At 34.8% G+C, this 24575-nt stretch overlaps 1 protein-coding gene across 3 annotated transcripts in view; it reads left to right on the forward strand.

The window, feature by feature from the left end:
• Scgdelta (sarcoglycan delta) overlaps positions 1-24575 on the forward strand; it is a 436735-nt gene that overhangs the window by 235537 nt on the left and 176623 nt on the right. The window lies entirely within an intron of this gene.

A 24575-nucleotide genomic window follows, 5' to 3' on the forward strand; every position in this document is an offset into this window, starting at 1 on the left:
TTGAATACATAGCACAGCCGAAGTTAAATCCTATTGCAGGAATATAACACCCAGCGCGAAAACTTGGAATCCTGCTAAACTCAGTAGTCGTAGTAGTTGTGTTACTTGTGGTAGGAAGAACACTTGTGTATATGCTGGGTGTGCCATATGCCGGAATTGTGCTCCTTGCAGCACCAGTGATGGCCATGCTGAAACTTGGCAATGATGATGGCATGCTGCTGGATGCCGGTGTGGTAGTGATAGTAGTGGTTGGAACACTTGTTATGGATCTAAAGTTGGGTGCCATCTCCTCTGAAGCAATTGTAGTGACTGGCCCTTTATTACTACCGCCAAATGGGTTAGACTGGGCAAAGTTGAATGTAGATGGAGTTGAGGTTTTCAACCCTGTCCCAAATGAGGGCGTGGACGAGGTGGTGGTAGTATGCTGTCCAAACGCGATACGAGAAGAAACTCCAAATGTCTCCGACGATTTTGGTGCACCAAAAGAAAACCAATTTGAGCCAGGTGTGGTTGTGGCAAGAGACATTGGGGCAGCAGTCATGTATGTCGAAACAGTTGTGACAGGTATGGAGACTGTTGTAGTAACAGTGGTAGTGACTGGCCATTTATTACTTACGCCAAATGGTTTAGACTGGGCGAAGTTCAATGTAGTTGCAGTTGAGGTTTTCAAACTTGTCCCAAATGAAGGTGTTGACGAGGTGGTGGTAGTAGGCTGTCCAAACGCAATACCAGAAGAACCTCCAAATATGTCCGACGACTTTGGTGCACCAAAAGAAAACCAGTTTGAGGCAGATGTGGTTGTGGCAAGAGAGACTGGGGCACCAGTCATGTATGTCGAAACAGTTGGCCCTTTATTATGTCCGCCAAATGGTTTAGACTGGGCAAAGTTCAATGTAAATGCAGTTGAGGTTTTCAAACTTGTCCCAAATGAAGGCGTGGACGAGGTGGTGGTAGTAGACTGTCCAAACGCAATACCAGAAGTACCTCCAAATGTCTCCAACGACTTTGTTGCACCAAAAGAAAACCAATTTGAGCCAGGTGTAGTTGTGGCAAGAGAGACTGGGGCACCAGTCATGTATGTCGAAACAGTTGTGACAGGTGTTAAGACTGTTGTAGTAACAATGGTAGTGACTGGCCCTTTATTACTACCAGCTTCATCATTACTATACTGGAACGCACCTGCTGGCTTAGGATAGCTCTCCACTGGTGTACACTTGCTGCAGACAGAAGCACTGCTCAAGTTCTGCTCATGACAGGACGTACACTCGCATGTGTCAAGTGATATCTTGACTTGGATGCCAGAACTTACTTGTGCATGTGTACTAGAACTCACTGATCCTGCCGATGAGTGAGGTATCTCGCATGCAGCAAATTTGGTTTCATCGCTTTTGTTGCAGATCTTGCGTGTTCCATTTTCCCAAGTTTCGGGAGACTGCTTCAACATATCTAACGACATACTGCTGCTTGAACTAACCTCCTTTAAATCTTCTTTATCCGTGGATTCCACCTTCTTGCCCAAGATGTTCGTAACACTTTCAGTTTTCAGTTCTATGGCTGGCTTCACATCGAAATACATTTCACTGTTATCACCTTTCTCTATTCCCAAAGAACGTAAATTATTGTCTTTGCCCGATATGAATTGTGTTGCAGGTTGAATGATACAGTTACTATCGCTATTATTTGTTATGGTAGTGTCCTTATGTTCTGCAACACTGAGGGGATTACTAATAGTAAATTTGTCTACAGATGAACATGTCTTTGTATTTTCTGTTACAATAATGGGAGAAGCAGATTTGAAGGTATTCACAGCCTGAGTGCTTGCAGCAGAAGGAAATACTAAATCAAATTTTGGGAGAGATGTAATTGGCAATGAAATGTTAGGAAGGTTTACTTCTTCGACTGTTTCCTCATCCAATTCTATCTTCATGCCCTTTATCTTACCACCATATCTTCCGTTCTTCTTAGCATCATCAAACCTACACATAGACAAATAGTAGGGTAAACTAGGGTCTGTTGGACAGTCGGGCATGTTGGACACTCCGTACTTTAACGTGTTACCACGCCACTTGTGGGTACCACATTAAGCTAGAAGTCAATGACGGAAGTAGGCACGAGTGGGGCTACTTCCGTCATTGACTTCTAGCAGAATGTGGTGCCCACAAGTGGCGTGGTAACACGTTAAAGTACAGAGTGTCCAACATGCCCGACTGTCCAACAGACCCTAGTTTACCCTATATTATGTACCGAGAACTGTGAGACTTATCTGATTGAGAATGTAGGACCGAGGTTACCAAGCATTCGAGATCAGATAAGTCACTTACAGTTGCGTTTAGTGAATAACTTTTTGCAGTACCTGAAAAAATGTAAAAAGTAATAATAAATCAAAATTGCATTTCTAAAATTCGCAATAGATTCATTAATTGAAGTAACACGTGACTTCGTTGCTATGTTACTTGTTTATGTATCAGAATTTAATATCTGAATGTTTAATAGTTATGAAGCAGTAAAATTCGATTAAAATATTGTAAAAATGAGTGAGATTGGAGAAACTTGAGGTCTCTTTTACCGAAAAAATCAGAGGAAAGATATAAAGTAGCTTACAATGTTTTTCGAAAGTGGTGTTTAGATAAAAACGTTAATATTCATACCAACGAGACTGTGTTATTGGCATATTGTCTTGAGAAATCTAAATATATATATATATATATATATATATATATATATATATATATATATATATATATATATATATATATATCTCCAGCAAGCTTATGTTGCAATTATTTATTATTACGATTAATTATCTCTTTAAATTGAATCTGTTCTTAATCTTAACAACATGGCAAATTGCACATTTCACATTACAATCAATAAGTAAACAAATGCATTTGTAAATTTTGGTAAAGATCCATTAATTCAAGGTTTGGTTGTTAGGTTACTATTCTTTTGAGCACTACGTCATTTCCAACTTGTGCTGTAAGTATTTCAGACCTGTTCAAGAATATTGTTACCATGGTAATTAAGAAATTAATTGTAAATTTTACTTTCACTGTCATATGTTAAAAATAATAATTGACTTACATATCAAGTATTGCAAAAAGAAGTATATTTTGTCTGTCTAATAAATACACATAAGCAATGCTACTATCCATATTGTTTCTCACCTGAGTCTGTACTCGTGAACACAGCTACCCTTGCGCGATGACACACTGGTGCTAGCAAATGAGGTAGCAATGAGACGAGAAGCTTCTAAGGAGTTTTTCATCTCCACACGGAGTGTCATATTCCGTATCATTTTCGTTACATCTTGCACTTTGCAAATATTTGAACCACTCGTCTGCGGTCCCATTTTTAATATCGTTTTCCTTAGATCTTGCAGTTTGGAAATAACTGACACTCTTGGCTTCTGTTTCACAGAGTTTGGTGTGAGATGAGATTCATCTAATGTCAGGTCAGCAGGACTCACAGCTAAACACACAAAATGGCAAGAAGTTGGTACATAGGCCTACTCTCTCGAGCATTCTGTACTTCTGTCCAAGTTATCAATAATATCTCCATTCCTGTTTATTCTGTCTAATTATCTATTCAAAAATATATACATATAAATGAAAACATTTTACTGTACACTCAAATAAGAAGATACCCTCATTTTCTACATTGCAAACAAAAGCAAAATTTTGTAATTCAAAGAAAAATATCTGGTTTTATTTTAAGTACAATAAAACTTCTTTTATATAGTGTGCACTAATGCGTTTTCCATATTTATTCGTTTTTTTTTTGTTTTGTTTTTCTGAAATTTTGGCAAAATTTCCATACCCTCCATGTTAATTTTTTTGGTTGTATGTTATTCGTTTATGCATTTTTCACACGTACACTTCATATTTTAAACTTCAGGAGATACACAACATCATTTATAACAGGCCTCCACAAAGTTTGCGCTCTCCGAGGCGGCTCACAGCTCATGAGCGGAATGCAGATATTAGCTGCGCTCTGTATATGGGTGGATTGGAAGAAAGGATGATCTCGTACAAAATATAGGTTAAACAAAAGGAAGTACTATTGCGAGTGCTTATGTAATGAATCAGTTACAGATGTTCGATGTCTGCCTTTATTAAAGTTGATTATAGAAAACAGTTGCTCACAAATATAAATGTTGAGCCAAACATAGCAATCATTTTCACAGCCAGCCTGTGTAGTCGTGGATATTATTGCTAATGTTTAGTCTTGCAAAACTCAACCAGGCTAGTAGTATTATTCAAACTATCTTTAGCCCTTAGGTCACATTGAAGATCAATAAGTTCGAGCTGTAAATCGTTAAATGTTAAATGTTATGTTCTGCCTTTTAGATTCCTCCATACTGTACTGTAGCAGTAGGTAAGCAACGTGAAACAGTTACTGAGAATAAGCCCACACACTGCACTCCTCTAGATAACTGAGTGGTCGTTTTCCTCTCCTCTACCTATAGCAAGTCTATGTTATTCTGACGTATCTTCCTCTCCGTTTCGGCGAGCGGTAAACACCACTCTCCCGTTCCGAAGGAGCGCGCGCGCTCGTTGAGTGCTGTTTGTGCAGGCCTGATTTATACATTTGAAATCAATTTTGGTCAAAATCAGGTTTGCTGTGAAAATGTAAGAAAGCGAAAATTGAACATATCATGTACATTGTTTAAATGTGACCCACTTTGAAATACGTGTAAATTCAAATCTGCCCATGCTCACTTCCAACAGTCTTGTGTCCTTTAATGATGCCGTTACTGCATTAGAAACAGTGAAACATTTTGTAACACACTGTGATGTAACTGAATGGATTATGAAACAGTAATCACAATATAACTAAGGCATTGTATGGACATTACGATAAAGTGAAGAGAAGCGACTAGAAGCATTTGAAATGTGGCTATGGAGGAGGATGGAGCATATGAAATGGACATATAGAATAAGAAATGAAGCTCTGTTGGAAAGAGTGGGTGAGGAAAGGATGATGCTGAAACTGATCAGGTTGAGAAAAAGGAATTGGTTGGGTCACTGGCTGAGAATAAACTGCCTACTGAAGGATGCATGGGAAGGAGTGGTGAATGGGAGAAGAGTTTGGGGCAGAAGAAGATATCAGATGATAGATGACATTAAGATATGAGGCGTTCGGAAGTCAACATGATTAACTCCACTTTTGGTTATTTCAGAGTTTCTAAGTTGGCAATGTATTAAATTGACCATATTTTCAGTGGGCAATGTGATGAACCCCATCGTTTAGTAAAAAGCCCACAGAATGCAATATTCTTCTTGACTACAACACAGAATCAATTGTGTGTATTCAACTTTAAACTTGAATACCTCAAAATCTTTGGAAAAGGAGTTAATCATGTTGACTTCTGAACGCCACATATATGAATCATATGCAGAGACTAAGATGAAGACAGAAAATAGGAAAAATTGAAGAATACTGGGTTTGTAGTGAAAAAACTTGCTATTTGGCAGAATGCAATGTATAAAATCACAATTTTAGAGCATTGTTTTTTCTCATGAGCAAACAGTTCAAAATAGCCTGACTTTCTTGCAAATTGAAATCACACTGTAAGAACAAGGTAAGTCAAATTCGTAAAACTTTTCTGGATTGAAATTTAAAATGTAATATATCAGCTAGCTTTGATTGTAAGCAGCTAAAATGTCTTCAAGTGATCTTAAATTCTTCTAGGATATGTGTTACCAGTTTGACTACTGCTTTGTAGACTCAAACTTAGCTTAACTGTGAAGTTATAAATGTCTCTTGTGAAAATTTACTAAATTGAGTTAACTCGTTCTCATATAGTCTTGAAATGCTATGTCCGATGTTCATTCATTCATATAGTTACTTTCTCCCCGTGGGCACGTCTTTGACTGCAAATTCAGGATTCTCCAGTCTTTCAGATGTCATTATATCTGATTTGAGTTATTTTTATATCTTTCTCACTTATACTTTTTTTAGACTGCAGCTATGGAAGCAATAGATGAAAATAAAAGATTTTAAATTTGAGGTGGTGTTAGATTGTAGTTAAGAATCAAGAACTGGCAATTCAAAAATGTGGAATTATCTTAATTGGACAGATGAAATACACACTTGTCCCTGAATTTTTATTTCCAATCTTCGATGATAAACATGCTATAGTAAATAAGATTTTAGTTTGCGAAACAAGTGATTTCTTTCTGAGGTTTTGTTTAAAGTGAATGCTTACGTGTGCTACATAATGGTGGGGTACAAGGCTCATTAGGATTGAGTTCAGCATCGAAAACTGGTTCCGGGAACTCTTCTAGTATCTCCTGGATGTGATGTGTTCTTGTGCTCCTGAAGAACTCCGACTCATTGTCTAATGCAGATTTGATAGGCTTCACTTGAATGCTGCACCCCTCCTGGGCCACCGACTGTAACAGCAATGCCAAATTCAGTGGCGGCTGAAGCCACTTTTTCTGAGCAGTGCCAGGACATTCAAGTTAGAAACGAAATGTTACTTCGGAATAAAAAGCATAAATATGCGTTATATTCCGAAATGATATAGTGTTAAAAGTTGTGTAAACACACAAGACACACAAAGAAAATACAAGAAAGAATTTTTAATGTCCTATGAACAAATCCATTTTTTTTTTTGCAAAAATATTTTAGCACTTTTTATTTCCATGTTTATGTTCAAATCTAGAGTTAGTCTTTCCATAGTATATATTTACTTTACCTACGAAAAGTTACAATAATGTATAATGTATAATTTTATATCGTCAATATTTAATAATAATAATAATAATAATAATAATAATAATAATAATAATAATAATAATAATAATAGAGTAGAGAGATAGTAATAAAATAATATAATACGGTAAATTCACGGAACTTCGAAATTTTCTACACTGTTCTGTACTTGAATTCTATTTTTCTGTCATTTTCACCAGAGTTCAATTACTTCAAGCCTAAAATTGAGGATCTTGCTACTAGATGTAACCTAAATCCATCAGACCTTTCTTAGACTAATGCCAGTTACAGCCGAAGCACACAAGGAAAACAAAAGAAAGAATTTTTAATATCATATGAACAAATCCATTTGTTTTTTTTTTTGCAAAAATATTTTAGCACTTTTTATTTCCATGTTTATGTTCAAATCTAGAGTTAGTCTTTCCATAGTATGTATTTACTTTCTATTTATATTCTATCCAGTAGCGGCTGATTGACTTGAGGCAAGCAAGGCCGGGCCTCAGTCACTTGGCTTAACTGAAATCAAATTTTGTGTTTTTATATAATGTATTAGTTATTTGAATGAAGCATATATCGCTGTAGAAGCATTTGAAACCTTGTGATGAAGATAGACCTGTTTTCCAGTAAAATTTGTTCCTGAGGTCAGGATTGCTCGTGCCGGGTCAGGTTTCTGCATTTCGTGTGTTTTCGCGGGCTTTAGAGGTTGCGCTTAAAACGCTGTAGCTGAGGCACAATTCGTCTGGCCTCGTGGCCTGGTCAGGTTTTCACTCCTCCTATCCATGGGCCGGCCTCAAGGGTAGAGTGGGGTGGGAATAGCGATGGTGACTTGTTTTCCTAAATAGTCCGTAAGTAACAAACGAGCCCCTACCACGCCATAGCGGAAAAGTGAGAAATATGTTCCCAGATTGAAGCAGCAGAAAGCCGCCATTTGTTGGTAGAAAACGCGCGGGATTTCGAAACCGCTATTTGAATACGCGTTGTATTCCGTATCCGAAAGCTAAATGTTTTTATTTACAGGAACAATACTTCCTTTCCGATATACCTTTAATAACATGTTTCTGCTGTGAGCAGAGTTGCTAGGTTTTCTGCGAGGGAAATCGGGATATCAGAAGCTGACTTAAGACATTAGACTTATCATCACTTTATCATAAGATTTATAATTGTTTTCTGCAAAGTAATGTTCGCGTGCTTTTAATGTAATATTCGCCTCCTTGAGAAACACTAAAATACGAAAGACACACAGTACAGTGAATACTACAGGCTAATCGTTTTTTCTTTTATTGACCACGAATATGTTTTAACCATTCGCTACTAAATTACAGTAACTTTGCAACTTTTCTTTTTCGGGTCCGGTACTGCAACAGTACATCTGACAATGAATCCATGTTTAAACATAGTTCACTAAACTATAAAACGCAGCAATTGTATGTGTCTCTTATTAGCAGGGAAAGGATTTATATGTAAATACATATTTACTTATAAAGCTAATATAATTTATATTTTGCATTATCTTTATGTTTCACAATGTGTAGGGTTGAAAAATCCTACTTTTATTTTCCATATTTTTCCATATTTTAGAGTTTAGTACATATTTTCGTTTATTTCCATATATTTTCCATATTTCATATAAAACAGTCCATATTATATTAGGTTTAACAATAAAACAAAACAAAATTCCATTAACTTTTAAAAATACATTTCAACAATAGAGATTTAAACACATGTTCAGTAATCCCTTTAACATCAGAGTTATTTGAAAATTAGCAGTCCTATCAACAATGGGAAAGTAAGTTACAAAACTGTATTAATTTAATTTAAAATTTTTAACAGACTTCAGTTGTGCAGCTCAACAGTTAAATGCCAGTCAGAGTACACATAGGTTCAGTTTTGTAAATCATACTATAAAGACGGTAAATATGCCAAAAGTACGTCATTCAGTCAATTTAAAATCAAAACTAACAAGTTACATTTCAGAATTTAAAGAAGATGGTTTATCAACTGACAATAAAATATTATTTTGTAATTTGTGTCAGTGTGCAGTATCATCTACACAAAAGTTCCTGGTGCAACAACACATTACAACTAGTAAACATCAGGCCAACAAACAACTAAATTCCAAGCAGAGACAATTGTTTTTAACACAACCAACAACATCGAATGTAAGATCTGAGTTTAACATCGACCTGTGCCGTTCTCTCATCTCTGCTGATATTCCTCTCTACAAACTAAAGAATAAGGTCTTCAGGGAATTCCTTGAAAAATATACTCAACATACAATCCCGGATGAGTCAACACTTAGGAAGACGTATGCTCCATCCATCTACGATGAGACAATACAGAAGATAAGAGATGAAATTAAAGATAGTTCAATTTGGGTTTCCATTGATGAGACTCCCGACAAAGAAGGTAGACTTGTTGGTAATGTAGTTATCGGTTTGTTAAGTGAACAATATTCTGAACGAATTCTTTTACATTGTGATGTTCTAGAAAAGTGCAATAACAAAACTATAGTTAAACTGTTCAACGAAGCTATGGGTATCCTGTGGCCAAAGGGTATTATGTACGATAATGTGTTATTCTTTATTAGCGATGCTGCCCCTTATATGGTCAAAGCTGGACAAGCATTATCTGTTGTATATCCTAAATTGACTCATTTTACTTGTGTGGCGCATGCATTTCATCGTGTGGCAGAAGTGGTCAGAGACAATTTCCCTAAAGTAGATTTGTTGATTTCATCAGTGAAAAAAGTATTTCTCAAAGCTCCCAGTAGAGTTAACGTGTTGAAAGAAATGTACCCTGAAATTCCATTGCCACCAAAGCCAATTTTAACTAGATGGGGTACATGGCTAGAAGCAGTTGAATATTATGCCGAACATATAGACTCTATTAACAATGTTCTCCTTGCATTGGACTCTGAAGATGCAGTCTCAATTGATACTGCGAAAACAGTTACCTGTGACATAAGTGTGAAGAATGACTTAGCTCACATTCAGCATACATTTTCATGCATCATAAAAACGCTCAAAAGTCTCCAAAATAGGCACCTTTCACTATCTGAAAGTTTTGAAATTATAAATAGTACTGTGGAACAACTGAATCGTGGTAGAGGTAAAGTTGCAGATGCAGTAAGAGCTAAGGTGGACACTGTACTTTCAAAAAACCCTGGATATGAAGAACTACAAAAGGTTGTTGCTGTGATGAGTGGTGAATCAACAGTGAAGATTAACTTGGACTTATCCCCAGCAGACATTGTGAAATTGAATTATGTACCAGTTACTTCTTGTGACGTCGAACGCTCTTTTAGTCAGTATAAATCTATCCTCAGAGACAATAGAAGAAGATTCACTTTTCAGCACTTGAAAGAAATGTTTGTAACCTATTGTTATGGTAACAGACAATAAAAATTGTGTTTTGTTGAAACTACATTGGAAGATAAGGTACGTCCATTATATTTTTTGTTTAGTTTGATTAAAATGTACCAATATTTAACGTACATAGTCATTTTTTTATAATTTTAAGTCCATATTTAATTCCATATTTTGGTAAAAATCCATATTTAATTCCATATTTTGGTAAAAATAACTACATATATATTTACATATTTCATATATTTTTAGTCCATATAAATCCGTTCCCTGCTTATTAGTGTAAAAATACGATATCAAAACGCTATCTTTTTTGTCATTCAACGCACCTAAACTACACAATGTTCATTAATTGAGAGAGCAGCAACTAGGTACCGAAACGGATTAATCAACAATGCTGTAGAACTACGGGAACTATTATCTTGCGAGTAGAGTAAGTTGCCTTACGGAAATCAGCTGGGTTACCTCACAGACTTACTAAATTTCTGCGAGTTACCTCTATGTTCACAGTGTTACCATTTGAGTTAATATATAAATAAAAATATCGGATAATAGGAAATGCAGACTAATTTGTTTAAATTACGTTCTAAGCTGTTATCTCTCAAATCGGAATTTTTACCAATCTCGACTCGCTTTATCGGGATTTAACCACGAAATTGGGAGAATCCCGCCTAAATTGGGATACCCGGCAACTCTGGCTGTCAGGCTTTCATCATTTTCATAGGAACTCTGAATGTGAATATTCATATCCACGGTTAATGAAAGGATGTTTACTTTTTAATTTAATCTGTAGGTTAAACTGCTGTATGAAATCAAAAAGCATAATAATAATATTATTAATATATTAGTAGTAGTAGTAGTAGTAGTAGTAGTAGTAGTAGTAGTAGTAGTAATAGTAGCAGTAAGTAGTCGTAGTAGTAGTAGTACCTAGTAAGATAAGAAACTGTTTAATTAATCCGTAACTAAGACAAGAATTACTTTCAATCAGCATATTAAAATATTAACGTTTTATAATTTATACAGTTTCTGTATCTTTAAATTCGGCGAATAATTATCTGTTTGAAGAAAATGAAGGATATGGAGTGGATGAAGGACAATAACAATCTATATGGTACTAACGTAGTTTGAAAGTAGTTCGAAATGAGTTGAACAAATTGAATGATTCGTTGTAAGGTAGAAATTCTCTCTGCGGATTACACCTATCCACATACTGTTAAGGGAATCTTTATTCAAAGGAAACCTAAGCATAATACAGTCGTTTAAGTACAATAGTTTGTCTTCTGTAACGTAATACGGAGCAAAAATCGTCGTAGAAATGAAAGATTAACTAATCAGTGAAATGTAACATTCCTTCCTTCTTTATCTTTACATCCGTGTATATTGCTGCAATTAAAAACAGCACACGAACGAACCATAGCTATTCAGCTCAACCAAACAAATGGCCGCTCGTCGACTGTTCAATTTGGGAGCATAACACTAGCGCCAGTGAGCGGTCTAGTGGTTATTTAGTAAGTCTATGGTAACAAAAATGCCAGCTCTTTGGCAGGCAGTGACCCACACTATTCTCTCCCCTTATGTCTTAGTTTATGACTTAAGCGAGGGTGTTGTACTATTGCAGTGGTGGCTCTTGGGTATTGAATTCAGGGGGGCTGCATACAAAAATAAACCACGCAACTTACCTTATTTAAATATTAGTTCCATGCGCCTTGACTTGTAGGTTGCAAACTTTTGAATCATCTTCTTATTAAAATCCGATATGTCGTTTAACATAATCTTTACAATGGAAAACATAGCTAATGCGGTCAGTCTCTCTTCTCTCATTGTATTTCTGAGATAGAATTTTACTCTCTTCAAACATGAAAAGCAACGTTCTGGTTCGGATGTTTTCATTGGTATGGGGATAGCTATGCGTAGTAGTTTCATAACTTCTGAAAATGAGGCCTGCAGGGGGCACTTGGCGACATACGCTGTATTAAATAACGTTAAATCCTATGACAGTGTGGGAAAATTTTTGGCAAAAGTTCGACAGTTGAGGGTGGAATTGGCCGAGGGGGAGGGAGCCGAGGGATAAGGGAAAGATTTATTAGTGTTGCAATAAGTAATATTAACATTGAGCAAATGATAGAATTAGGTGTCTTTTGTACTTTATTGCGTGTGTGTGTTTTTATTTATATACTGTATTACCTTTATATCTATTATTTGGATTATTTGGTGCATCTTCAACAAGAAACTGGATTGTTTATACTGTATATATATATATATATATATATATATATATATATATGTGTGTGTGTGTGTGTGTGTGTGTGTGTGTGTGTGTGTGTGTGTGTGACACTGTGCGTGTCTGTTTTTCATATCTCCCTTCTATTTTATTTGCATTATTTTTGTGAAATTTGGTATAAAGTTAGATTAGTTATAATAGTGGTAATCAATGATAACGTTAGTAATAATAATAATAACTGTTGTTTCACTATTTTATTATTAGTAGGCATTATTTTCGTTTTGAAGATTCAAACTGTGCATAGTTACAGCACGAATGGCCGTATGAGCTCGTGCAAAGGATCTTGTATACAATGAGTTTGTATAATTTATTATGCATCAATAAATGCACTTATCTATCTATCTATCTATCTATCTCAAATAGAAGAAATTGCAAGAGCTTGACTGCGTCACTGATATTTCTGAATTCTTGTCTCTGATACAACACAGTGAGTTTCGTTTTTAGTTTGTCTTTATCGAACATTGGAAAAAGGTTCACAAATACATTTAGCTTGTGTGTTATTGACTGCCGCAACCCTTGTCTGAATCCCTTCGACCTTACGACGCTTTTTGGAGTTTTCATTTTCACACATCTCGCTACTCAACTGTGCACTGTTCCGTATTGTCTGTATGGAATTAACAAAGCTTGATATGCAGAGTCGGCCTCGGTAGCATAGTCGATTGCGGGTTCGATCCCGGCCAAGGTCGATGGCATTTAAATGTGTTTAAATGAGACAGGCTCATGTCAGTAGTTTTACTGGCATTTAAAAGACTCCTGCGGGACAAAATTCCGGCACATCCGGCGACGCTGATATAACCCCTGCGGTTGCGAGTGTCGTGAAATGAACCATAATTTAATTTTTTATATACAGATTTGAACATTATAAATATCTAACTGGCGATATTGTAGTTGGTTTTATAATATATCTAATGATACATCAATAAATGAAAAAACTGATCCAGAAATTGAATTCAGGATCGTCAAGAGTACGCACCAGGGTGCTTGCCTCATTTATTGTGATGTTGTTAGATGTTTCGGATTCCATTATGGTTTGAAAACATTCTAGCAATGGCTCCTTCTTCTCATGAACATTTACTGTTCTTATTTTAAAACTCCATCTTGTTGCCCCAGCTGATGGAATTGTCTTTGAAACACATTAATCTAATACAGATGTGTAGAGATTGAGAGAAGAAAGCAGGGATACTGGATAAATTAGCAAAAAATATGCGAGCTTTGTAGGCTATTTTGTTTAGCGGCTCTTTCCATTATGAGATTCAACTTATGGGCACTTAATTTCACATTTCTTCTGAATTGTTAAGGTACTGAACTGAATAGATCGTAAATATTGTACAGAATTAAACATTGTTGCACTTGTTATACTCACAACATTAAAGAAAATGTATTTAAAACTGCGCGCTACTGACAAACTGCTGCAAATTTTGCAGCGCCTGGAAACTCTGGATTCACGGCGAGGGGCAACAGGGGGAGGGGTAAAACTAACGCGCAAAGCATCCGAGACGAGACTGGCAGCTCCAGGGGAGGAAGTGGCTTCACCAATCCGTCTTTGTCTCTCGTTTCGCTCTGGCAGCACCAGGGGAGGAAGTGACTTCACTAACGATTGCGTGCATGTCAATGAGAGCGAAATTTTTTTAACAATTTGAGCCGCTAAATAGAGACTGTATAATAAATGTATTTCACAACATAAAACGAGATAAGAGTCACAAATGTCTGGGGGTGCTGCAGCTCCGCAGCCCCCCTTCGAAAGCCGCCCCTGTTCTATTGTACTTCGTAGTACAGTAGTGAATCTGGGCCAATGTTGTTATGTATTTCGGGAAAATATAAACAGAAACAAATGCGAGAAATAATGCTTCTGTAGTTAATTCATTGTTAGAGTGTCCTTTTTCGAGAAGAAATAATATTGAAAGAAAGAAAGTTTTTAAATAAAGAGAGAGCCTACCGAGATACCTACGACACCGCTGACAATTTTTCTGACAGATAATCTTAAAATGCGAGTTTCTATTGCATTCTGATATGGGCAACATAAATGGTTAAGTGGTAATTTGGTGCAAAATAAACTTCTCTGTTGGCCTTGTTTGTTGCTGTCAAAGGAAAAAAATAAAAAGAAAAGAAAAGAAAGAAAGAAAGAAAGAAAGAAAGAAAGAAAGAAAGAAAGAAAGAAAGAAAGGGAAATTTCAACACCTAATATGGGTTGCTTCATCACACTGAAACAATCACTGAAACTAGCAACATAACAGCTTATTTGGTGAGTGAAATTATTTTAATTAATAGTAATAATAATAGACTAATAATAATAATGATAATAAAGTAATAATGATATTAATAATATAATAACAAATAAATAGCATTTCCTATCGGAGGCACTTAAACTAGTTGCATCTGGCCTCACCGAGGATTTCGTTCACTGGCCGCTACTGCTTCTATCACGCAAATTAAGCTTTCAGGAATAACTCCCTGTAAAGTCAATTTGAAGAATTTCGAGGGAAAAATTGTATCGAACCCGGGACGTTAGGTTAAACGTACCAACGCTCTCCCAACTGAGCTACCCGAGAACTCTACCCGACACCGATTCCCGGGTTCGATACCCGGCCCCGGAACAATTTTTCCCTCGAAATTATGCTTCTATCACATTTGAAAAAACAGCGAATTGCAGAAAAAGACAGAATTTTAACACTTTACAGAAAATTGTGAGAAAAAAAAGTTAATAAAAGCTACAGTAAAATAATGAAGGGAGTGATATTTGATTGAATTGATAATTTTTAGTGTAACTTAGTAAGCCCTGAAATCTACAAGTTCTATGTTAGTTAACATGCGCCAATGGTCAAACACCTGCTGAAGTGATTGAGTCAACTAAGTGATTTTACTCTAAAAAATTCCAAAACCTTACAATATCACTAGTAATATAATATACGATTTACGGTATAGTGATCATCACCCTCTGTTTTCCAGTTCCCGTAAGGTCGCATAATAACGTTTTTCTTCTAACTATCCTCTCTTGTCCATACTTTTCTATATATCACAACTCACACTTGATCTTCCTCGTGTTCTCCTTTACATAGGTCTCCAATTTATTACTCTTTTGGGCGATCTGACATCGACCATCCTACATACCACATCTTGTGTGTGTGTTTTTTTCAAGTTCTTGAATTACTGTATATTAGTTTCACTTGCATAATTTGTCATATTATTTCATTTATTACCGGTATCTTTTCTTTTTGTGCACTTCTCCAGTAACCCATTTCTGTCAATAATAATCAGTTCTTGTTTCCTTAATTGAGATCCAAAAGTAATCATGCTTTTAATTGTGATATTATATAGCATATGTATTTTTTTTATTTTAGTATTGTGTTGGTTCCATAGCATTGAATTTAATGATCCAATGGTCTGCCTTGCCTGTATAATTCTTACCTTTTATTACATTATGTTGGTTATCTATTTTGATATTACTACCCCTAAACATTTATACCGGTACTCAGAGAATTATTTTATTTCCATCACGAAGCTAGTTATTCTCAGCAATCTCCTGGGTGATTTCTAATTTGATGGGTGCACAGTAGGCCATTCATGCTTAAACACTTCAATAGCAGGGGCTGTTATTCAGGTGAAGTTGGTGAAGTGCCACTTCACGTATTTACATGTAAAACACAATTTTATCTCGTATTATTAATTTATTCTAGTCATTACCGGTTCCGTATTTCTAAAATGAAAAGAAATGTTTTATTTTCAGTCGTTATTAACAGTGTTTAGTTATATAAATAGTAGACTACCTGTAACCGTCCGCTGAGTAGAATAATGTCAACTGTTACGAGAGCCGAGCGATGTCTATTAGAACGTACAATACTGCAGAGGTGAAATTATTTGGGTTCCCATTCTCATACAGCACTTGGTTTCCATGGTAACGTGACGTCACGCACTAAAGGAAGATTGTATGAGTGAAGTGCGTTTCTGAGTCTTTCAGTTACGGAGAACTGTTAGACTTGTTGTAGGTGGAGTAATCAGTTTGCAGACCTAACGTTACAGAAGGGTTGAAGCTGGTCTCCAAAGCCGAGAGCTATTGTTGAAGGGCTGTGAAATTTTACAGTATGTACTATCTGACTCGAGAAAAGTATCCTCATTCCTTGTGTCTAAGCAGCCACCCCTGCAGTAGTAAATTAGCTGACTATGTGTTATTTTATCAGGAATGCACGCCACATACATTCGTAAAGTTTAAAAGTTGTTTTCCGCCGAGTGTATTATTTCTTCTCATGAGTTTGCCAGTTTTGTTCCAGCGCTTGTACTTGAAAGTTTAACGCGCGCGTAAATGTACACATGTAGTTTAGTACTTATCAACTTATTATTTAATGTATTTAGAGTATATTAATGATAAGTGTATATAGTATATTAATCCTACATCGTAGTGTATATTGTATGTTTAATCACTATAGTGCTATTATGTAAATACTTAGGTACCAGTACATAGAAAATATTGATAAATGAGTGCGAAACATGTATCCCGAAAATGGCACGGTTTGTAATATTAGAAATGCCGTTTTGTAGACTTAAATATGAGGATGTGAAAGATGTTTTAAATTCTGGACGTCCTACAGTTCCATTTGTTCTTTGTTTTAAAAAGTGCTAAAAAATACAGAAGTTGTATAAAATAACTTTAAAAAATTCTTCCCATGAAAGAAGCTTTTCTGTTTGAAAAGATTGAAAATTTCACTCGGAATGCTACATCACAGGAGAGACTTTCATCATTAGCCCATATCTTTGCATAGAAATATAGGCCCTACCTCAATTAAACTCAGATATTTTATGAAAACATCATCGACAGGTTTGCTGCTTTAAAAGATAGGAGGATTGACTTGGCATGCAAGAAATTGGGTGAGTCATGAAATAAATTAATTTTCCTGTTTGCATGTGTTCTAGAACTAGTAAAATTGTACGTAGTATGCGAATAGTAGGCCTACTCATTTTATTGGCAAAAATGTTCATGCATTTGTCTATGTAAACAGCACTTCACCTATTTTCTTTACGACGAGCCGCTACTGTTCAATAGTTGTCTGTGCTCTTAGTAACAGAGAAGTTAATTTTATTTTGTTATCTGTGACTTTTAGATTTTCAATATTATTCGTTTCAGCACGTAGATATTTAGATTATTCTTGATGTAGCCTATAAGCTCCATTTTGAATATTCCTTAGCCTAAATACAGTCAATTTTGAATTTAGTGAACTTGGTTATAGTGAACGTTTGAATGGATGAGAAGGATTCAGTCCTAAGCCACACAGACAAAATTTTACAGCAAAGCATGTTAAAGGCTTGGAGTCCAATGCTATTAGGTGCAGTACCATAATTTTTTCTGCGTATATTTACGTCATTTGTTGAGTAACTTTTGTAATACAGTATGTATGTTTCCTTGATGTGATGATGATGACGACGACGACGACGATTAGATAATGTAGAGCTATTCGACAATATAGTTTTATACATCTTACATAGTTTTCTTCACTGCAGCCATGTTTACAGTCCATGTACAATTCAACATAAGCCTACTCAAGAAACCGACTTCGCCTATACAAAACTACAAGGAATATGCAAATCACTCAATTTTGAAATTATAACATAAAGGAATTATTTAAGTTAAAAAAGAATTACTATACACAACAAATAATATACATATGGTGCTACAATATACAATCAACAATGACAGGCAACTTGGCAACAAAGGAATTTTCACTTAGTGCTAGGGCTTTAAATAATGCATTATGGCTAACTAATTATATATAAGAAGGAAAATATTTACAACAATTACTAGGATAACATAAAGCGTTGTGTATTACACGTGACTAAAATTTGAATTAGTAGTTCATAACTTTACTCGGGTTTGCTTATTATTATTATTATTATTATTATTATTATTATTATTATTATTATTATTATTATTATTATTATTATTATTATTATATTATTATTATTATTATTATATTATTATTATTATTATTATTATTATTATTATTATTATTATTATTATTATTATTATTATTATTATTATTATTATAAGTAGGTTATCACAATAAGAAGCAATTACGTATTGTACAAGAATTTTGAAGCAACAATAATTTCAAGTGTATAAAAGAAAAGAATGCAATATGCAAGATTACCAAAAACAGCTTATTGATACGAGTGTGATCTCTGGTATTAACGATATACACAAAATGTGTTAAAAACTTATTTTAATGCATGGAAAATCCAAATCGCTTAATGAATGTACAAAATTAAGTGAAATATATCCGCGAATTATCGCGAAATTGGTAGAAATGCACGAAATTACTTCGTAATCATGATATTTTCAATAGGTTTTATGGAGAATTCACACGAAAAATTATTTCTTTCAAATAAAACGTGAAAATTTTCTTCGTTATAAAATATACATGAATATTTCTATATACCTACTTAATCGTTCAGTATTACATGTGTGTGAAGTCTGGCAACAATGCATGTAGGGACTACTTACAGGAAGCAGCGCCATCACCCCCTCAAAGTCGAATGAAACTCATTTACGAATTTAATTAATGTTGCAAACATCTTTCTGTTAGGTTGAAAAGGATTGTTTCAATAATAATAATAATAATAATAATAATAATAATAATAATAATAATAATAATAATAACAATAATAATCATCATCATCATCATCATCATCATCATCATCGCATGTATTGGGCCTAGTGGCCCCGTTACAGTCTCATGCCAACGCTTGAACGGTCTGCCCAAGGATCTCTTGCCCACAGGATGGTAATTTAAAATTTGTCGTGGAAGTCTAGAACGAGGCATTCTGATGACATGTGATCTCCAGTTTTGTCTGTATTTCTGTAGGTATTCCGTAATCGATTCAATCTGCAGTTCTTTCATAATGTCAAAATTTCTAATGTGATCCAGTCTCGTGTATTCCGCTGTACGACGCATAAATTTCATTTCTGCTGCCGCTAATCTTTGTGAATCAATATTACGAATCGTCAAAGCTTCACTACCAAAACAGAGTATAGGTCTGGCCAATGTTTTATAAATTCTGGTGCGCGTGTGTTTTTGTACTAAGGTTGGTTTGAATATCTGATTAATTATCCCCATTGCTCTGTTGAATTTTATAATTTTCTCATTCAAATCTTTTTCTTCTTCATATGGAATTTGGTAACCGAGATAACTAAAATTTGTAATATTATTGATTTATTAATTTGTCCTACAGAATAATCTCTGTAATGTTGACAATTAATATTTGAGGAGAAAAATTCGCTTCAACGTTACAAAGATTATTCTGTAGGACAAATTAATACATCCATAATATTCTCATAGCTAGCAGTGCATCATAACTGCTGAATCCCGGCCAAATAAGTACTCAAGTGAGTGCGCTCCTAGTATAATGGCAGTTGACACTAGACACATATGTCAACATATATGCCTAACTTGGAGTCAGGCCACAAAGGGAAACACTGAAGGAGGAAGGTTCGATCCTGTTCTGTGGATTGAATTAGGCGTAGCTCAGTGTTCAGAGCGCTTGGTACGTAGAACCAAGGACCCGGGTTCGTTCCCCGGCGCCGGAGCGAATTTTTCTCCTCAAATATTAATTGTAAAATTTTTAACTTGTTCGATGATCTTATTATTGATGAAAATTTTGCTACGGACTGGTTCCTTTCTTTAAAAAAGCCATCACTTTACTGTTACAATAATAATTTTTAAAAATGTTATTTTATTATATTTTAAGTTTCTTTAGGGTGCGAAATATGCGCGAAATTGCCCTTTTTTACGAAATATTCACCGAATTTAAACCATTTTAATCACCGAAACCAGGATAAAATAATCACCATAAAATTACACCCCTACTTATCGATAATAATCGAACAAAAAGGAACAAGATATGTAGGAATATCAAAATGAAATGGAAAGATATAATCTGAAGCTGTGCTGTTAAGCCAAAACAATGTCTGTAATTTGAGATGTGCAGGAGAAAAATGCATTCGAGTACAGAAACTACCCATTATTACAATATGTTTGGAATATTCAATTGACAGGTGGACAAGATAGTCAAGACACTCTGATCTTGATACAGTAGTTGAAAAGTTTCGTGTAAATACTTTAACAATATGGCATGATAAACGACATCTTAACTTATTGGGAACAGAAGGAGCATTTTCCATCCTGTAGGGAGGAACAACTCCATATATTGTTATCTCATAATAATAGGGTGAACTGATAACATTATTCTAGGTTAATGTCCTGTGCTTCTCCTGTGGATCAAACAAATTTTCTTTGTTTGCAATTCATTTTGATTAATTTCCAGAAAAGTCTGTGATATATCAACAAATATTTATTTTCAGTCAATGACTTTACTATTAATATATGTAAGGTGCGAGTCCTTACATTACATGATTTAATATTGTATGAACGTTTTCGTCGGTTTCATACCAACATCATCAGATACAACATTCTATATAGCAATGTCATCACTAACAGGTACATATGTCTCTACAAACCAAAATACAATATATATTAATAAGAATACAATATGATAAAAACATGATAAAAACCAACATAATTAGGACATAAATGTGTCTTTCTTGTGTGACTACACCCTACTGATAATGATGATTAAAAAGCACACGTGTGATTACAGTACTCGTACAAATATGTTTGCACGTCTTCACTGATAAAAAATAAAAAATAAATGAAATCTGTATACTATATTGTGTGAAGAGATGCATTACAGTCTTTGAACTATGTTAACTGATTTGTTTTTTAGTAGTATTTATTTATTTAACCTGGTAGAGATAAGGCCGTCAGGCCTTCTCTGCCCCTCTACCAGGGGATTACAACTTTCTCTGCCCCTCTTCCAGGGAATTACAACTATAATATGAACAATAAAATTACAGTTAACATTAAATTTACAATTACAATTACAATAAAAATTTAAGTACGACAAGAATACCTGATTAATGAAAGCTAGACTTTTGTCATAGAAGTTAAGAACAAAGAATATTTTTGTATTTACTGAATTACAAATTAAACCTACAATAACAAAAATCTATAGTAATGAAATTACCGGATATTGAAATATTTTGTGATAGATTAAGAGAACTATTTACAAGAAACCATGTCTGAACGAGTCTCAATTACTGGCCAAGTGCCTAGTAAGTTTGCGTTTGAATTCAATTTTATTTCGACAGTCCCTGATGCTAGCAGGTAACGAATTCAGGAGTTTTGGCAGGGCTATTGTGAAAGAGGATGAGTATGAGGAGGTGCGATGGGATGGTATTGTTAGTATTGTTTCATGGCGAGAGCGTGTGTTCAGATTGTGGTGGGAAGAAAGGTAAGTGAAGCGAGACGACAGGTACGAAGGAATAGAAGAGTTCAAGATTTCGAAGAGAAGGAGAAGTGAATGTAAATTTCTTTTCTTATCTAGTTTAAGCCAACCTATTGCTTCCAGGGATAGGGTAATATCATCATATTTACGAACATTGCTTACAAAACGTACACACAAGTTATGAGCACGTTGAAGTTTCGTTTTGTTGTCGCTGGAAAGGTTAGTCAGTAAAACGTCAGCATAGTCAAAATAGGGAAATACAAGCGTCTGTACAAGGGACTTTTTTAAACAAGAGGGAAGATGAACATTAATTTATTCTTTTTAGCACATGGATAATAGAATATACTTTTCTGCAGGTTCTGTTCGTGCCCGTATTCTTGTTTTCTCATTGCTGCACGTCTTTTCACCTTCTAAATGTATGTACGTCATAATATATAGACTGAGGTTGTGCCTTGAGTCTAATTATTCAAAGTTGTTATGGATATCATTTGTATCCGACGATATATTTCAATATTAGGCTGTCTTGTGATGTTGATTTTCGGCATATACTTGAACGTGCATTATGAGTGGTGATGCTCTTCAATATAGTTAATTTACGGACGGTATCCAAATACGTAGTTGTTGTAGACTATTATAGCAAGGTGAATGTCAGCGTTCAAGTTTAGTTGTATATGAGTGTGTGTATTCGTTGCATGTTGGTTGTATGGAGGCTATGTGAAGACTTCACCTTACATATATTAATAGTAAAGTCATTGACTGAAAATAAATATTCCTTTATAAATTTTCTTTAATTAAAGAGAGCCACAACTCTTTTCAAGATATGTAACAATTTCAGTTAATCTCCAACTGAAGCTATATGCAGTGGTGTATATCAACTCTCCCTCCCTTCCACCAAATAAAAAATGTAATTTTATTACAAACCAGAATAGGTGAACAAAATGAAGACACATTGAATGAGGGTTTTCTTCTCCTGACGGAAGAGTTCACTCGTTGACTACGACTGTGACTACTGAATGAGAACATCTGGTGATGACCATCTGAAAAAGAACAGAGATTAAAGTTACCTTAATATTTATTGAAGTCGTTCAAGAATGTTTCTTGGCGATATTATATATTTTCTAATCTTGAAATTGGCAAGGAGAGCTTATATATGAGATCATTCCCATTATATCTTTCTACCAGGACCATTTTTATCTTTGTAATATATATATATATATATATATATATATATATATATATATATATATATATATATATATGAAACTATTCATTAATAATTTCTTACCCCGTTCACATGAAGTACTAATTTGTATATCCATTGCGACTTGTTAATTTCAAAATATTAATGAACACTAATAATTTTGTATGGTTACTTTGGAAACGAAGCTAATAATAAATTGGATTATTAATTTCGGTAAACAATGAACACGTAAAAGAAATGGTCATTTGTTCATGGTATTCAGAAAAAAAGATTCGAAATAGTAATATGTGTTACAAAAGCGGTATGTTGAAGTTTTCATGTTCGAGGAAAAGTTTGAAAAAGTGAAACGTAGTTGAGCTTTTTTAATTTCCGAGAATTGAAAGAAAACATGCCGCTCGTGTATCGTACATTATTTTGTGCGAAGATCGTTTATTACATACCTGAAAGAGGAATTTCTAATTAGTTGCAATGTAATCTCCATCTTGGTTTCTGTTCAATGACGGCAAATTTGCAAAACAGAAATATCTATCTTCAACATTGTTGCTTTAAAATGTTTTCTGTGTTTACTATACTCCAGCAGACCGTGATATACGTCTGTCTTTTTTTCCTCCCCAGTCTATAAATGCGAACTTAAAACAAACGGCTTCCTTAATGTTACATGCATCACGAATGCAGTAACTTTAGTGGAGTTGTAGAGTTTACTTAATTTTTGCAAATATTTAAAAACAATAATTAACAGTGCAATTTAGGTGAAATTGCAGTGGTAAGTTTCGAATTTATAATTATTACTATATTGAACGTCTCTAAAAATAATATGTTAAAAGCCTAAAGCAGTAAAATCAATATGTCACTTAAGCGGTAAGAAGAGGGAAATTGTTATGTGCGTTCGGTTGGGAATACTGAATGTGGAATTTTAGACTTACCGCGGATTGGTTTTATGCGGAAACCAAGCAAATACGCACGATCTCGCACAAAAGTAAGTTTCGGAAAAATGATCATTCGAAAACGTGATTAGTCGGAAAGTTGATTTCGGAAAAATGGGTGCAAACGTATATGCAATATCAAATCCATTTTAAGATAAAATGTAAACATATCCAGTTATAGTGGTAAGAATACGGCAACTTTAACACTGTTCCTTGGAGATTTTTCACAAAATTTTGGTTGGTGACATTACATAATTTTACAAATTGATAAGATCACATTGTGCAATGGGTTTACGAGCATTTGTAAACTACTATTAGTGATTTGTATATTGTTAATTTCTTGACATTTTGAAATGGCGCCTGTCCAAGAATCTTGAAGGATTAGGAACATGAAATAAAAATACATCCTCTTTGGTTTCAAAAGCCTTTTTGAGTTTGATGAACAGCTTAAAATTTTACAAGAACATGCTTAATCCATCATCAATAATGTTTCAACACATTTATTTAGTATTAACGTCATTATCACGACTGTGCCATAGTCTGTGGTTCAACGGTTATTATACTAGCCTTTGGATAAGACGTTCATGAGTTCAAACACAGCAGAAGGATAGATTTTTCGGACAAGCAAATCTACAGCATGACTTCCTCTGGGAAGGAAGTAAAGTTTTGGGTCCCATGATGCTTAATTTGCAGTATGTGAAATATCCTAACACATTAATCAAATGCTAGAATGGCTGTCTTTCAGTTGCCTACTATAT

Source organism: Periplaneta americana, chromosome 15, assembly GCF_040183065.1.
Source record: "Periplaneta americana isolate PAMFEO1 chromosome 15, P.americana_PAMFEO1_priV1, whole genome shotgun sequence".
Classification (NCBI taxonomy): domain Eukaryota; kingdom Metazoa; phylum Arthropoda; class Insecta; order Blattodea; family Blattidae; genus Periplaneta; species Periplaneta americana.